Source organism: Microtus oregoni, unplaced genomic scaffold, assembly GCF_018167655.1.
Source record: "Microtus oregoni isolate MIOR12 unplaced genomic scaffold, Mior012 000031F_ref0000149, whole genome shotgun sequence".
Lineage (NCBI taxonomy): Eukaryota > Metazoa > Chordata > Mammalia > Rodentia > Cricetidae > Microtus > Microtus oregoni.
In genome coordinates, this window is record NW_024543090.1 from 21,604,284 (window position 1) to 21,609,878 (window position 5,595).

The following is a 5,595-nucleotide window of genomic DNA, read 5'->3' on the forward strand; positions in this document are numbered from 1 at the left end:
TGCCAACCCTTCTATCTCGAGACCACATCCAACTCCCGCCAAGATGCCAGCTCTCTGGCTGGGTGCAGTAACTGTCGCAGTGGAGTGGAGCCAGCTGTGATTCTCTCCCCATCCTGGAGGAATTGTGCTTCTATAAACAGGTAGCTCCGCCCCCAGGGCACTACCACACAGTACTTCTCATCTTCCTCAAAAGGCTGGCTTAACCAGCAGCTCCAGAAACTTCTGGCTGAGCACCAGGCCTCGTGGGTGGAGCATCCTTCCTAGGGCTGAAGTGTCAGGAAAGAGGAAACAGGGGCAGCCAGGAAGGACGGACAGTTGGTTCCCCTGAGGCAGGGGGCAAAGCTGAGGAAACCTCTCTAAGTCAACCCCATCTGAGTCAGGCTCGCCCTGGGAGAGGAGGCCTGGGCTCCTGAGCTCAGATAAGAGGATGGACCTCTTGGTGCTCAGTAGAACAGGGAATTCAGGCCCTATGAGAAAAACGACTGAGGTGGGCACCGTGCTCACAGCCCCTCTCCTCTACCGGCACTCACACTCTGCGTTCCTCCCTTCCTTCCCTGGTGTATGTGTGCGCGTGTGTGCGCGTGTGTGTATGCATGAGTGCAGGCACAGGTGTGTGTGTGCTGCACATGTGGGGGGCTGAGGTTGATGGCAGGTGTTTAGGTTACTCCCCGACTTCACTCACCGAGGCAAGGTTGCTCACAGAACACGATATTTTTTAAAGTTTTGTTTATGTGTGTGTGTGTCTATGTACATGTCTGCCATGGGCACGCAGCAGACCATGGAGGCCAGGGTAGGGGGTCAGATGCCCTGGAGCTGGACTTACAGGGCAGTCGTGAGCTGCCTGATGTTGGGTGCTAGGAACCAAACTCTGAGCCTCTGAAAGAGTAGCGAATGATGCCTGAGCCATCTCTTCTGCCATGAGCACAGCTTGTATGTGGGTACTGGGGATCCCAAATGTCGGTCCTGCACTTGCCCCTCAAATGCCTTATCCACTGAGCCGTCTCCCCAGAGTGTTTCTAGCAGAGCCAAACGGCAGACTTCACAGAAAACTCTCAGGTTATGAGCACTATGGAGCAAAGCATCAGAAAGCCACGGTTTGCTTAGTGTTGGAGCAATCAGTGCTCTCCTAAAACGATGAGAGTGTCAGTTCATCATAAATCAGAGAATAAAGAGCCAGCTAGAAGGCTGAGCAGGGAAAGGCGCTGGCCACAAAGCCTGATGACTTGAGTTCAATACCTGGATGGCCACGGCAGAAGGAGTCAACCAACAAGTGAAACTGGATTAATGCTAACTCATTAAAAAAAAAAAATCTAAGGGGCTGGAGAGGTGGCTCAGCAGTTAAGAGCACTGACTGCTCTTCCAGAGGACCCTGGTTCAATTCCCAGAACCCATATGGCAGATCACAACTGTCTATAGCTCCAATTTCAAGGGATCCAACACAGAAACATACACACCAATGCTCATAAAATAAATTATTTTTTTAAAAAAATCTAAAATGTCTGAGAGAGAGAGAGAGAGAGAGAGAGAGAGAGAGAGAGAATGAATATGAACAATTGTAAAAAGGCTTAAACTGCCAGAACTCAGCTTCAAGACTCCCAGCAGGCCTTGGGCTTCTGATGGGTGACAGGAGATGTTTAGGATTGAGGACTTACCCACATCGTCTCCAAAAATGATGAAGCCTAGGATTTGACTTGGTTGGGATGCCAAGCGCTAAAGCTCACGCTACAAAGGCCCTTCATGGACTGTAAATAAGAAGCTAAAGGGGAGAAGCTCAGAAGGCCCAGGAGGCCAGAACAGGAAGACAGACAGCAAACAGAGAAGTGGTGTCTGCGAATGGGGTAGGCACAGCTGGGCTGAGCTCAGGTACCTTATCTTCACCCAAGGCACTGAGCTGCTCCGTGGACTTGCAGAGCAGTCCCAAGCCAAGCTGCCAGGCTGGAGGAGCTTTCAGGCACCTCTCTTCCCCAGCATGCTTCACCCTTCTGGGCTCCCTCCCAGTCTTCAAGTTTGCTCTATGCAAATCAACAGTGAGTTGTCCCCCCCCTCCCCTTCAGCATCCACAGCTGCTTAGATTTCCCAGTCTCCTCTCAGAAACCAGCCCTTCCCCTGTGCTCTGCCTCATGGTTGGAGAATCCTAGCTCCAAGAACATAGCATGTGGGGGCTAGAGAGATAGCTCAGCATGTTCCGTTCTCTCAAAGGACCCATGTTGTGTTCCCAGCACCCACATTGAGTGGCTCACAACTGCATGTGACTCCAGCTCCAGGGGATCCAATGCCTCCTCTGACCTCTGCAGGCTCTGGCATGCCTGCGGTACACACACAGACATTCAGGCATGTACATGTGCACACACAAAGTTAATTAACAAAAATATTAGAAAGCATAGAATGTGGCATGTAGCCCAAAGCTGGAACTGCCCTGACCTTGGTGCTTGGCTCACTGAACTCATGACCCAAACCGGTGTGAGCAAATTCTGGGTGCATAAAATTCTAGGAGACACTCTGTCTTTCCTGCTGGACCAGAACCTGGGAGGAGATGAAGCTGGGGCTACTGACCTTAGCAGTCACCACAAGAGATTTCAAAACCTTCCAGAAAGAGCCAATGATAACACTGCACACTTCTCTGCTTACTTTACTACGTGCTGGGCTGGGCAGAGGTGGCTATAGAGGCATGATGTCATTTAAGCTTGTCTTCTAGTACATCCCCTCCCAGGCCTGAGCAGTATGTTCTAGGGATCATTCCTGTCCTACTTGGCTCACTGCTCCTGCGATAAACACCATGATTCAAAAGCAACTTGGGGTTCGTTTCATCTTAAAGCTCACAGTACATCATGAAAGGAAATGGGGCCAGAAGCTGAAGCAGAAACCATGGAGGGTGCTGTTTACCGGCTTCCTCCTTATGAGCTGCTCAGTTTGCTTTTATGACCCAGGACCACCTGCCCAGGGGTGGCACTGCCCACGGTGAGCTGGACTCTCCTACATGAATCATCACCAATCAAGGAACTGTCCCACAGACATGCTACAAGCCAATCTGACGGAGACATCTTCTCAGTTGAGGTTTTCCCACCCAGGGTCAACTTGACCCAAACTAACCAGTACACATGTGTTAATAAAATTTGCCAAAGTAAGCAACTTTATTCAGAACAGGGGATACATCTGCCTTCCTATACTTCTGTTAGCAGGAAGCTATGAGGGAGGTGTGTTTAGGATCTGGCTAAGAGAACCGGGATTAGAACTCCCTGACTTCAGGTTTGCAGGGTGTGTTTATGTGACTGGCAGTCAGTTTCACATATGCCTGCCACCCCCTGTGACAACTAATCTGGCACTGTGACACAAAGCGCCAAGGCCAGAGGTTGAACTGAGCTGAAGATGTGTCCCTTGTCTCCAGAAGACTCGTGCAGAAGAAAACAGAGGCCTGAAATACAGAGAGCCAGAGTGCAGCTGAAAAACCCCTTGCTGCAAACAGAAAATAATTATGTTTTAAAGATTTTTGTTTTATTGACATCTGATTGAAACAGAAGTTCCATCCTGAAAAGAGGGTTTTGTTTGGTTGTTTTTTGCTTATTTGTTTTAGTTTTTGAAGGGGATAGTTTAAGACAGGGTCTCTGTTGGGGAATATTATTTTAAGGTGTGTGACTTTTGTTTTTCTCTATTTGTTTAACTCTGTGAAGCTGTGATTCTTCAACTGTATAAAACACTTGATGTTCCTAATAAAGAGTTAAATGGACAATAGCGAGGCAGGAGTAAGGATAGATGGGTCTGGCAGGCAGAGAGGATAAATAGAAGGAGAAATCTGGAAGAGGGAAAAGAGAAAGCAATGAGAGAACAAGGGGAGGAGGATCAGGGACCAGCCAGCCAGCCATGGAGTAAGAGTGAAAGTAATATATACAAAAGTAAGAAAAGGAAAAAATACCAGAGGCAAAAGGGAGTTGGGATAATTTAAGTAAGAAAAACTTAAAAGAAACAAGCCAAGCTAATGCTGGGCATTAACTAGTAATAGTAAGTTTCCATGTGTGATTTATTTGGGAGCTGGGTGGCAGGCCCCCAAAGAGTAAAAAAGCCAAAAGAGTAAAATAAAAAGCAAACAATATTTTGGTGCCCAATGTGGGATCATATTTACATATAGTGCCTGAAAAAGTTTTTTTTAAAAAAAAAAAAAAGATACCGCTCCTTTAAGAAACAGCTGGCAGCAGAACACTTAAACAGCATTTTTAAATACTAAACAGAAACAAAAACACTGAGTAGATAAGTTGAAAATGCAGGTGAGTATAGGCATTCTAGAGCTCCAGAGGGTTGAACGCAGCTCCTAGTCATCCACCTCCGACCTGACTGACCTGCCAGCTTTCACGACCTGACCCGAGAGTGGGCAGAACCAGCCTATAGAGCATGCGGAGGATCCAGGTGCAGCTTAGCTGTCTAAAGTTTGCTCATGTGGTCAAAATGCTAAAAGATACACAGTAAAAGAGATCCAGACAGAAAACCTCTAAAGGTTCCAGTGTGTTTTGCAATGCGTGTAGTCTTAAGAAAGAAAAGAAAATAGGCATAGACAGTCTTAGAAAGAAATAGATTAAAAATAAGAAAGTATTTAGAGAGACAGAGTAAAAGAAAAAGCCATTTGAATATAGGAAACACAGGGAGGCTGGATCCTTTATAGCATTGTGTTTATTTTGAATTTTTTTGATGGCTGAAAAGCAAAGGACAGCTGTTAAGAGGCTTGGAATTAAAAGAGGGATTGTAGAAATAAACAAACCTAGATATTTTAAGATAAAAAAGTCAAAAATGTATTTGTCAAATGGAAATCAAAAATGCTTTGGAGAAGCAGTTTTGCTTTTGTTCCCACAGAAAACAAGAGGCTGTGGATTTGTTCTAGGTTGATATGGATCTGGTTTGATCAAGGGAGGACACCAGAAACTTGACAGGTGTTATCTATCAACAAAGGTTACTGCTGGTCTTCCCAGGGCTTGATCATTATCTCAAATTATCTCAGGGACCCTAATTTGCCCACATTCAGCAGGAAGCAGTCCAGAGAAAACAATGTCCACATTGCCAAGAACTGGGTTGTAGAAGGTGTTTGGTCATTTTGTGGGTCCTGAATGTTTGTTATAATTTAGGGGAATATAGGAATATAGGATTTAAAAAAACAACTATTAATCATAATATTTTGTGTTGGCATGGATTTTGGCATACGGATAGGGACTCAGAGTCAATTTTGTTACATTGTATATATGTTTTTACTCTTATTTTAAGGACTTTTGTATATTGATACAAATTTATGATCAGTCTTGTGAAAACACACTGTATATATGCTTCTACTCTTGCTTAAAGGATTTTTGCATATTAATACCAATTTAAGGCTATTTTTGTTACAACATATTATATATGTGTTTCTGCTCTTGTGTAAGGTATTGTACCTAGGCAGTTCATTTGAAAACGTAAGGAAAAGTTCTAGTTTTTGAAAGCTATTATTATGAACTATATAAGATAATCAGGAAACATAGGTTAGTGGTTAGTCATTTATAACAACCAAAATTGTAGACATGTTAGGTATGCTTTCCAGATCATATAGAGATATATTTTAGATAGATGGTCTTCAAGCCT